Raw genomic sequence first — 12,895 nt, forward strand, 5'->3', positions numbered from 1 at the left:
AGGCCATATTTTTCTCTTACCATAGTGTCTTTTGAGTAGGTACTCAAAATTGAATGGCATGGCAACTTCAAAATCAGTGCTGATCGTCTTTTTTTTTTTTTTTTGCATTGGGAAAGTCACATGAAAAACATATTGAAAGTCACTTTCTGAGTTTCTATTTTTTAGCTTATTTACTAAAATACAACAGGCTACTTCACATATAAACAAGGAATATCTTTCTTTAGAACCAAGTCATGCTTGATATATTTTCTTATTTCCACTTGGTTCTGACCACTCTTCAGCTGGTTAATTTTTTTTTAAATTTTGAATAGCAACATGATACATGCACCTATTCTTTCTTACTGCTTTCAGATATGGTTCTTCATATCTTCAGATATGCTTTTCAGATACAGGGCTTTTCTTTTTATAGTTAGAAATCTTTCATTATTAATACTTCACTTTTAAGTAACTTCAAACTTACAAAACAGTTTGGAAAATGCTACAGAAATTCCCTTATGGTTTTGAACCAACTTCTCTTAACATCTTACATATCTAGAATGCACTTTTGTAGACTAGGAAATTAACAGTGAAGCCCATTAATTACTCTGTAGACCTAGTCAATTTTCCTTAGCTGTTCCACTAAGGTTTTTTTTCTTGGTCCTAAATCCAGTCCTCAAATCACCTCCAATCTGACATCATAGTCTCCTCCAATCTCACATCATGATCTTTCTTTGCCTGTCATGACCTTTACACTTACACAGAGAACCTAGCCAATTGTTTTGTAGAATGTTAGTTTCAGGTTGTCTGATTTGTAAGCATGATATCATTTGATAAGTATATTCATAGTCTTAGGAATATTTGTGAGGATTGTTTGAATGAAAAACATTTGTTTCTCTAAAAGCTTTGATGAATTACAGCCTTACTTTCCATATGGTAAGAGTATTTTAGAGTTTTTTAATAAAGCCTTTAATAAAATCCAGCACCCACTTATGATAAAAACTCTCAGTAAAGTAAGAATAGAGGGAACAAACTTAAACATAATAAGGGCCATATATGACCAATCCACCGCCAGCATCACATTCAATGGGCAAAAACTACAAGTGTTCCCCTTAAAATCAGAAATAGATAGGGATGTCTACTTTCACCACTTTTATTCAACATAGTACTGGAAATCCTAGCCACAGCAATTAGACAAGAAGAGGAAATGAAAGGCATCCAAATCAGAAGGGAAGAAGTAAAACTGTCTGCATTTATAGACATAACACTGTATACATAGAGAACCCCAAAGATTCCACTGAGAAACTACTAGAACTGATCAATGAATTCAGCAAAGTAGCAGAATAGAAAACTAATATCCAAAAGTCAGTTGCATTTTTATATGCCAATAGTGAACTAACAAAAAGGGAAATTAAAACAATCTCATTCACAATTGCTTCAAAAAGAATAAAATACCTACGAATAAACTTAACCAAGGAAATAAAAGACCTGTACTTGGAAAACTATAAGCCACTGAGAAAGAAATTGAAGAAGATACAAATAAGTGGAAGCATATACCATGTTCATGGATAGAAGGAATTACCATCATTAAAATGTCTGTACTACCCAAAGAAATCTAAAGATTCAATGCAATTTCTATCAAGATTATAATAACATATTCCTTAGAACTAGAACAAATATTTCAAAAATTTATATGGAGCCACCAAAATCCCCACATGGCTATAGCGATCCTGAGAAAGAACAAAGTTGGAGAAATCATGCTACTTAATATCAAACTATACTACAAGGCCATAGTAATCAAAACAACCTGGTATTGGCATAAAATCAGACACATAGATCAATGGAACAGAATAGAGAGCCCAGAAATAAACCCACACTTTTATAGTCAATTAATATTCAACAGAGGAAACAACACATACAATGGGCTAAAGATAGTTCACTCAATGAATGATGTTGGGAAAATTGGATAAATACATGCAGAAAAATGAAACTAGGCGATCTTCTTACATCACACACAAGAATAAATTTAAAAAATGGATCAAAGACCTAAATGTTACACCCAAAACCATAAAAATCATAGAGGAAAACATAGGCAGCAAAATCTCAGAAAATGCTCATAGCACTATTTTATCTGATATATCTCTCTAGGCAAGGAAAACAGAAAGAAAAATAAACAAATGGGACTACATCAAAGTAAAACATTTTTACACAGCACAGGAAATCATCAACAAAATAAAAGGGCAACCCAAGGAATGACAACATATTTGTTTATATATCTGGTAAGAGGTTAATATGCACAATTTATAAAGTAGATACAAAACTCAATACCAAGAAAACAAACAACCCAATCAAAAATGGGCAAAGGACTTGAATAGACACTTCTTCAAAAAGGACATATAGATGGGCAATAGACATATGAAAAGATGTTCAACAGCACTAATCACCAGAGAAATGCAAATAAAAACCTCAATGAGATACCAACTCACACTTGTCAGAATGGCTGTCATCAATAAACCAACAAACAATAAGTGTTGGCAAGGATGTGGAAAAAGGGGGAAACTTAGTGTGCTATTGAGGGGAGTGCAGACTGGTATGGCCACTGTGTAAATCAATATGGAGATACCTCAAAAAATTAAAAATGGATCTTCCTTTTGACCCAGCTATCCTGTTTCTGGGAATATATCCAAAAGAAACTAAAACACTAATTTGAAAGAGCATAAACACCACTATGTTCGTTGCAGTATTACTTACAATCACCAAGATATGGAAGCAACCCAAGAGTCCATCATAGATGAGTGGATAAAACAACCATGGAACATTTACACATTGGGATTCTACTTGGCCATTAAAAGGAAGAAAATTTTACCCTCTGAAACAGTATGGATGGACCTGGAGAACATTATGATAAGTGAAATAAGCCAGGCAGAGAAAGACAAATACCATGATTTCACTCATATCTGGAATATAATGAACAAACTGAATTAACAATAGACAGACTCATAGATGGAGACAAGATGACAGCGAGTGGGGAGCAGGTTAGGAGGTGGTTGGTTTGAGCAAAAGGTAAAAGGACTCATGGACACAGACACAGTGTGGTGATTACTGGGGAAAAGGAAGTATGAGAGGATTAAATGCTATTGGAAAAAATACAATAAAGATTCAATTTCAAAAAAGAATATCTTAACATTTCTTCTTTGCAGGTGTTGTGTTTGTATTATTTCTTTGAAAAATTGATAGAGATTGTCTTCCAAAACTCAGTAAAGTTTCTGTTGACATCAATATGTATCCTTGATAAAATATTTTTAAATATAAAAGTATTTTTTAATCACACATGTTTTATGGGTTTTTTGGTAGTCAGTAGTAGTATCAGACAGCTCAAGATGCCAAAATGTAATTGTTCTAAGTGACCTCTTCATTGGCCTGGCCGGAAAACCTTAGGTTTGACTGATGTACTTCTTTAATGTACATCACAGACAAACCACAATCAAAATATACTACTTTTAAGTTAAGGTTGTTCAGGATTTTTAAATATATTTTCCTTCTTCTTGGTCTCCTAATGTGCTTTGCCCTCTAAGAAAACTTTCTCCCTTCTGCTTTTTCCCTAATTTCTCCACTGATTTTGACCATTTTCTGCACTGACCTGTTTACCATGCCCAAAATGCAATCTGAATTTTCTCCCTATCACTTCATGGAAACTAGCCCCTCAAAATGTGCAAATGACTTTCCAATAGCTAATCTGATATTGTGGGCATCATTGGACAATGTTCTTCTTTAATGAAGCGATTACCTACCATCTCATATTCTCTCTTGGTCCTCTGCCTCTTAGCCTATACTGTTCTTGTAATCTGGGCTTGGTCTCCCTCTCACTTCATGTTTGTACATGTGGATTTTTCATCTAGGTACAGTTCCAATGATACCTCAGCAATTCCTACCCTGATCAACTAAAAATAATTAAAGGACTCTAATGTTTGTAATTAATTTTGTTTCATATTTTATCATCAGTTGTAGACATGTCTGTATCACTTTCCTCAATGGGTTATAAATCCCCCAAATGATTGTTACGGTCTTCTTAACACAGGCCAGTGCCATACTGAATACTGATTTATTGACTTGACTTCAAATGAATCGCTCCTGGTTTGTCATTGTTATTTGTTTTATTTCATTTGGTTTACTCAGCCCTGCATACAGTATGCTCCTCCCAGAGATGACAATGCTACACTATAACACAGAGGTCATTGGCATTTTTTATTCATTCATTCATTCATTCATTCATTCATTCCATTCACTCATTCATTCATCATTCATAATTTGGGCAGGAAAAATAAGAATGAAAGTAGCTGGGAGTCTCTTGAAAATAATACATTTCCTCTCGATCACTCACATGAATCTTAGGCAATAACTAAAGTAGAACAGTTTTTAATCAAGCCCCAAATGTTAAGGCAGAAAAGCTAATTCCATTATTTGTAATTTACTGTTGCTCCTTCAGTGACCTACAGATCAAAAGGGTACTGATTCTGACACTTCATTTCTAAAACTTAATTCTGTTTTTGTTTAATTTATCTAATGAGGACCTCTTAGCACCTCAAATAGGTGCTTTTAAAACAATGCCACTCAGCTGTCAGACAAAAGACAAAAGAATAAATACATATCTAACATTTTTCAAAGGTGAATCTGCAATGTTGATGCCTCCACAAAGTTCATTAAAAATCAAGTGTTCTTAGGGACAATCTACTAATTTGCTAATTGTTTTGGGACCTAAATATCTTCATAAATAATGAAAGCATTAAAAGTTGGCTATTATTTGGGGAAATATCTATGTATATGCATAAGTACAGTCTTTTACAATATAAAAATGCTTTTCAGGACTTTGTTACTGCTTCTGAGATAAAGGAAAGTCTTGATGCCAAGATTTCAACAGAGAAGAGTATGAAGTGCACATTATGGTAAGTGACTTGCAAATAGACAAGTACAGCCAAGTTCCTAATACTATGTTGTGTAGTTATCATTTGCAAATTACGTACATATAAAATGCATACCTACAGCAGTCAATATTGCAAGTAGTTGTGAAATGTGACCTCAGTTGATCAAACTTTGTCCACTTCTATGAGTTTATTTTGGTAAACTTGGTGTAAAAGACATGTGACTATCACTCATGGCAGTAATTTAATTTCAAGATTTTCAGGGAGAATTTGAGGTGTGAGGAGGTAAAACATATCCATGCTCCTACAACCATGGAGTGTATTAAGATGGCTTTTGGGATCAAAACACTAGTTTCTAAAAAGAAAACAAAGACTTTAAATTTCTTAAAATTTGTTTTCTCTTAAAAACATTTAAACTGCTCAAAGGATTTTTTATTAGTTTACAAAAACAAGTTAGTTTATCTAGTTTATAAGAATCTCTAGGTTCCTGGGTTCTTTTCTTGTGTCTTCTATGGTGGATATTAGAAACATTGTTAAGATTCCTTTTTTTTTTTATCTTACTCAAAAGACTCTTTGTAGTTGCTTCTTAGAAAATGAGTGTTAAAGGTTGAGAGAACAAAGATAAGGGAAGATGACTCCAGAGCATTTCTGGAGCACAGGCAGGGACCGCTTCTGGCTGCCGACTTCGCCCACATCCACCACGGTCTCACGTAGCCAGCGCTCAGAAAAATGCTGCATGTTTATAGCAATGTGGTGGCAAGAATTAGACTTTTCTTCTGTTAGTCAAATTTCAGAAACAGTAGATCCCATTTAGTTAAGACCATTTTTTAAAAAGACTAGAACTCCTTAAATTGGTATCAGAGAGTAAGTTTTAGATAAGATAGCAATCCCTCTGAAACTATATGCAAAGTATTGTGTGCATTCCTTGTGTCAATGGGCTTTATCCATTTTTCAAGGATTCGATGACACGACTCTTCGTCTATCTAACACAGCTCTAATTTAGAACAGATGTGATTAAAATGAAAACTATGGAGGAAGTGTGGAGTTTTTGTATATATATTTTTCTTAATATGCCAGGTGGTGTTGGCTATAACATGTGTACCTTATTGGCTCTTTTATAATTCTACATGTTTTTCAAAGAAATAAATGATATTCAAAAGAGTTTTGTTGGTACTTTCCCTTTCATCATTCTTTACAGCATCAACCAAATTTAAAGTTATTCTTCCAATTAAATATATCTATAAACTCCATTATGTTAGTTTTATAGTCATTTTACAAATCCTTACATAAAGTATATTTTTAAAACACATTTATGTTTTATATATTTTGCTGATATTGGACCCCATTGTGTGAATTTTGATCTTTTTTGACACAAGGGTTTGTTTTGTATTTGTTTGTTTGGTTTTGCTCACCGTTATAAACAGAAAAATCAGTTCTGACCTAGTAATTTGTCTTTAATTCACCTTAAAACTCTGCCCCCTACATCATATTTCTCTCCCTCCCTGCTAATGTGGACATTGCCTCCCACCTGCATTTACACTCCTGATAATATTTATTCTTTGGTAACCCAGTGACTTACTTCATTTTTACTGAACTCTATTAATGAAGATTCTCAGTTAGCCTATGTCTCTACCAATTGATAATCAATTTTATCTTTTTTATTAATTATACCAACTATAAAGAAATAGTTCAGAATTTTGGTAATTTCTTTGGGGGGCGAGAAAGGAGGTTATGCTGGTTCGTGATGAGCCCACGTAGACTACATGCACCTACCCGTGTCTGCATGTAAACATGTTCCCCACCTAAAAGATATCTGAAGGCTATTCACTTTAGTCATTGTGCCAGAAGTATTTTTTGTGATATTTTTTTCTCTTACTGAATCCCTTTTCCAGAATAAAATGTTGAAATTTAATAAGATCAATGTACAAGGCCAAATGTAGAGGCCAACAGTTGCTCTAAATTATGGTGTTATTTCTCAGCCAGATGCTTGTCTCTTCTGCCCAGCTGCAAAATTTCTCTATGCATGAGGGTCTCTTTAGCACCAAAGGGGACACACAGTGGTTGTTGCTTGGAGGACCCTGCTCACACTGACTTCTGGAGCGAGTTTTCCTTTGAATCCTCTGAGGAATGCTTTTACCTACCCACCTATCCCAACATTTAGGATTTACTTTTAAAATGGTCAGTTAATATTTCTGGAACATAAACTCTTGGCCAGAGTAACTGGAAATTTTAGTTTATTAAACTTTTACATACTTAACTATGGTCCACAGGGTATTTTAAACTTGGCCATTTGGCTTCAGATCTGCTTTCTTACCTCCAAAAACATACAGAGTAAAATGTATGAAAAGTAATTGGATAAAGTACCTTTTCCAAGTCCTCAGTATCTTATTTCTACGAGATAATGGAGAAAAAATACAGCATTTCATGATTAAACACACTGTTTAAGTTGGAACTTAGGTCTCTAAATACATAAGGTAATATATATAAATGTGTGAAAATCTAGCTTGGGAAAAAGTTAAAACCTTATGGAATAGTTAAATGACTTATGAGACACCATACTATGGAATATATGGAACTTTTTCTAAAGCTATGGTAGGATTACATGCTCTGACTTGCAAAGTTTCCCATGTTATATGTTGGCAAGAAATGAATTAAATTAAGTTATAGTAATAATAATATGTGTGGTAAGATCCTTATAGAGAAAAAGTACATCAGTTGTATATTATAGCCACATTTACATTTATACAGATATATAATTTTATTTCAATTTCAATGTCTCTGGTTATATTTTGCTTTCTTGTTTGTTTTGTTGATTAGGTTCCACTTATAACTGAGATCATATGGTATCTGTCTTTCACTGCCTGGGTTATTTCACTCAGCATGATGCTCTCCAGTTCCAGAGGGAAGAGGGGAGGGAGATAATGGGGGAGAGAAAGGGAAGGGCCATCAAGGAACATGCATAAAGGACCCATGGACAAAGCCACCTGGGGTGGGTAGGATTGAGTGTGGGAGGTGGATGTGGGTGTGGTGGGGGACAGTGGTGTGGGAAATGGGGACAACTGTCATTGAACAACAATAAAAAAAAACAAAAGAAAAGAAAACTGAAAAAAACAAAACATTTGCTTATATTTAAAAAAAAGAAGTATAATTTTAGTCTTTTTGTTTTACAAAAACAAGACCAGTGACTATATTATTTGTTCATATAGTGAAAATGTCTTGAAAACACACATAGGTTAGTGGTTATATCAATGACAAAAAAAGAAAAAAAGGGCATCTTTGTTTTAAGTTTTATATACTTCTGTATTATTAGATTTTTTAATCCTGAGAGGGTATTACTTTTATAATTTAAAATAGTTAGCTATGATATTTATTGAGCTACTGTCCAATTGCTTCCCTCACATAGCCTGCTACTTGTTGATCTTATGTTCAGGAATATTTATTGAAAAATTCCAAATAGTTTATTGATTAGAAATAAATGAAGTATTGGTTGGAACTATATTCTTATATTGTATAAAGCTTTATTCCTTCCGAATCTATGTTGTATTTTTCTTGTTCTATTTTGCAATGATTAAGGTGACTCATTTTCTCTTGTATCTGCTGGTTATGATTTCTGGAGACATATGTCTTTTTATAGTTAGTTCACCATTTTACCGCCAGGGGTATTATTTGTAAACTTGCTAAAGCCCAACTTGAATGCCCTTCCATTCCTCTGGACCACCCTCAGGAGAAGCCATCTGGACATAATGGTATTTCTTAATGCTTTTTCTGGCTACGATATCTCCTTCACCAGAATTCTTCCATATTAATTTATGATATCTTCAGAAATAATTTGTTTTCCATGGAAGACAATCCAACATTATTTTAACTCTCACTTGCTGGTCCCACACCTTCCATTGGACCCAGTATTAATAATTACATGTGATTTATTTTTTTAAAAGAACATGACTATGTATATGTTCCTGGAGGAGTAGGTGCCCCATATTCCTCTATGTAACCATGCAGTGATTTTTAAATACAGTTCACCTACTCTGTGACCCTAAGCAAGTTCATGAAACAAGCCAAGCCTTAGTATTCCATATCTATTAAAAGCAAGTCTATAAAAGTACCCAATCCATAATATTGTTTTGAGGGTTAAATGAATTATATGAAAAGTAAAATAACATCTGACACAGAAGAGTATGAAATAAATATTAACTGTTTTGATTGTTTGTAGAAATATATTAATCATGGCTTCTCTTATTAATGACTATTTTAAAGAAATAATTAGTAATAATAAACATATTATGTATATTAGTGTACTTTGCTTTGATGGCCTGATGCAAATATTGGTGAATGCTTACAAAAGATGCCTAACATTTCTGGGAAAGACATTTTGATCAGTAGTAACTGTTTATGACAGTTTAAGTATTTGAATACCAAAAAGTAATAATAAATGAAGTAGTTCATTGTAATGCTTCCCAATTCACTATTTCCACTTTAAATTATTATTGTTGATAACTTTAAAAAGTGGAAAATATAATTCTGAATCTTAGTTGAATATTTTTTCCTCATCACAGATTTAAAAAGTCACCCATGGAGAATATTAATTAAGAGTATTGGTGAATGAGGAAGTTGCATTTACCTTGGGAAAGACAATGATTGCCTTAGTTTAATTCCTACCTAGAAGCGAATTTATGGATGTCTATGCAAAAGGGAGTGCCACACCGCTGACCCAGCAATGGGGTGGGGATGAGAAGGAAGAGAGGAGGGGAGACATGAAGGAAAAAGATAGGAAGAGGGAGAGGGAAATGGAGGGGAGGACAGAAGGAAGAAAGGAAAAAAGGAAGGAAGGAAGAAAAGAAGAAAGGAAAAAAGAAAAGGAAACAAAGAGGCAATGAAAGACACTTGAGTTTAAACAAAGAGCACTCAGAAATTTTTCCAGTTCAAAACATATCCTTTGTTATATTCTACTAATTAGCTTGGCAAGAACTCAGTTTCTCTCAGAAATTTAGGCTAGTAACCATTAGCAATTTACTTTGAATTAATTTTTACCAGATTATCAGATTAAGATTCTGCTAAAAATCATGCCAAAGTCCACCTGCCTGAGGAAACTGGAGTTTTGACTGAGAAGTGGAACAGACAGAAGTTTGGTTTTGAAGCACAGGGTTGTGGGGCTGGAGGGTGGGTGTGTGCTTTCTGTAGGTAAGGACAGCCCAGGACAGCCAGAGGGCAGTAGGCGCCTGAGGGCTGGCTGCGGGAATTCACCAAGAGGTAACAGCCTGCTCTGGCACTTTGGCTAAGCTCCCCAGTGGCAAGCAGTGCACATTCTTGGTATCTGCTCTCATTACATTTAATCACAGTGATATTATTCGTGAGATTAGAGGTACCACATTCTCTGAGAGGACAGCTAAAGGTTATGGGTTTAGATCTGCATTATCTGTTCAGTCTTATGTCCCACTCTTTTTGTTTATGCACTGAAACATATTACATTTTAGACCTTTACTCCGAAAGGCTAATGTAATATTCATCGTGCTTTTAGCAGGCTTGGTATTTCAACCCTACAACCTCATCAGCATTCCATACGTTGTTTTTATATGGGCCTTGTGAAGTATAGAGTGGAGACATCAGAGCTGTATCAGGCTTTTCCCTCCCACTGCTGAGCATTTCAGACTTCTTCTGAAGGTTATAAATCTGAAATGTAATATGTTTCGGGGTGTGAGGAATGCCGTGATGAAAGGTTTGGCCAGATGAAAGGGCAAGTCTGTTTGCCACCAATGCCTTTTTTTCTGAGAGATCTACATTCCATTTCAATAAATGTTATCTCTCTCTATTTTAACAAAAAAGTTATTATTAGAATATCTATTGCAATAGGATATCAAGTTCAGTTGATATTAGCATGATTACTTTGTTTTAGATGCCAAAAAACGTAATATCCGTAAACATGTTAGAAGTTAATGTTTCATGAACCCAAAGCAGGTACTTTAGAATGAAAGTGGGGAGACCATGATAAAATTGTGTGCATATTCAAGATTTAAAGAACAAATTTATATTAATTTCTCAGGGCTCCATAATGAAGTACCACAGTGTGGGTGGTTTTAAACAACAAAAAACTGTTCTCTCACAGTTCCGGAGGATGGAAATCCGATCAAGGTGTCAGTAAGCTAAGCTCCCTCTGAACGCGGTCCCATGCCTTTTTGCTAGCTTCTTGTGGTTCCTGCAGCCCTTGGTGCTCCTTAGTGTGTAGAGCAATCACTCGGCTCCCTGCTTCCACTGTTACCCGGTGTCCCTCCTGTGAATGTGTCTTCATATGTCTGTCACCCTCTGTGTGTCTGTCTGTAAGTTTCTCCTTTTTTAATAGCAACATTAGTCACAGTGTTTTAAGAACCCAACCTACTCCAGTCTGACCTGATCTTAATTCAGTCTGGCCCTAATTCCAAATAAGTTCACATTCTTAAGTACCAGGAGTTATAACTTGAATAGGTCATCTTGGGAGATGCAGTTCAACCCACAAACAAACAACATAGGAAAAAAATCAGATAACAATCATATACTTAAACCATAATTAAGGAACAAATGTTCCAAAGAAGAAAATCACTTAAGTGGAGTGTTAAATTATTTAGCATATCACACTCAAGTCTATTAATGAGTATAAAATGGCTCACAAATACTATCTGTTTTCCAGAATCTAGTTTCTTGTATTTGAATTTACATTCATTCCATAGACTTCAAATTGGTTATTTTAAGTTGTTATAAATATCTATATATTTTATGTAATTCAAGACTTCTCCTTTATTTAATATTAAATATTCCAGTCAAAAATTTTCTCATTAAGTAGTTCATATCACTTAGCAGTGCTTACTAAGTGCCAAGGACTATATGTATGGGTTATTGAGAATGAAAAGAAGGAAGCATAGTCCTTGTTTATAAAGTCATGGGAGGTAGATAAAACAAATTGCAATAGCTTATGTTATTTTGAAGTATGCATTGTACTACAGCAAGGCATAGGGAGAATGCTAAACTAGACTTTGGTCTGGAAATAGTCAAGAAAGTCTTTCTGACAGAGTTAACACCCATGCTGTCTCCAAACAGAAGATAGCCAAGCAAAGTGCTGGAAGGAAAGGTGTGCCCAGACTGGGGAGAGAAAACATGACCTTGAACCTAGTTGCATGCATTGATGGTATAATATGGGTAATTTGCAAGATATATTATTAGAGAGCTAAATAATTATTATACCACAAAGAACATTTACAGAATAGATGCCCATTATATAAGAAGTAATCAATAAATATTACCTTAGACACAGTAGAGATAGTGATCAAATGCATGAGTTTCCGTGTCAGATAATTTGGATTTAATCCTGTTATTCCATTACTTGAATAATAGTTAACCTTTCCAAATTTCAGTTCTTCATCTATATAAGGTAAATAGTAATAATGATACAGAGGGATCTGATCAGATCACTGGTGAAGAGTAGAGAGGGGCCATAGGAGGAGGTTGCTCAAGACAATGGAATCAGCCTAGAACAGGATTGTTTGAGAAGCTGGATGCTTCTGGAGCATGTGGAATTATGGGCCAGAAGATTTCAACTAAGAGGAAGTCAGAGACTAGGTCTCTTCCTTGAGTATGTTTGGATGACCATGCTGAAGCTGCCTGCATTTCCCAATGGATGGTATTTTGGATGGGAAGGAACTCCAAGTGCAGGCTACAATCAGATTGGCCTGGTGTTCCTTGTCTTCTTTGGGTGTTCCAGAGGGGTTGGTCCCTGAGGCAGAAGCCTACTATTCTTCCAAAATTGTGTAGCTTTTGTATCTTATGTTGTCTTAGTTTGTAGCCAATCCTATAGAGAAAGAAGATCATTAAAAACTAGCAGGAGGAATAGTAGGAGAACTCAGGTGTTAGGGATTCTAGCCTTAATTGATAGATTTAAGTGATTAAAGCTGTAACTAAAGAGTTAAAGAGGTTAGATTCCAAAATTATGTAGCTTTTGAATAAAGACTCCTTTTCTTTAACACCAAACCTTT

General features: G+C 34.8%; 1 protein-coding gene across 2 annotated transcripts in view; it reads left to right on the forward strand.

The window, feature by feature from the left end:
* Positions 1-12,895, forward strand: part of LOC128626239 (uncharacterized) — a 293,562-nt gene that overhangs the window by 178,074 nt on the left and 102,593 nt on the right. For both annotated transcript variants that reach the window (XR_008390156.1, XR_008390157.1), the window contains one exon: positions 4,840-4,919. The gene's annotated coding sequence lies outside the window, so the exon portion shown is untranslated. The remainder of the gene's footprint in view (positions 1-4,839; positions 4,920-12,895) is intronic.

The sequence above is a fragment of the Artibeus jamaicensis genome, unplaced genomic scaffold (assembly GCF_021234435.1).
Source record: "Artibeus jamaicensis isolate MK-2021 breed Jamaican fruit bat unplaced genomic scaffold, CSHL_Jam_final scaffold_474, whole genome shotgun sequence".
In the NCBI taxonomy this organism is placed as follows: domain Eukaryota; kingdom Metazoa; phylum Chordata; class Mammalia; order Chiroptera; family Phyllostomidae; genus Artibeus; species Artibeus jamaicensis.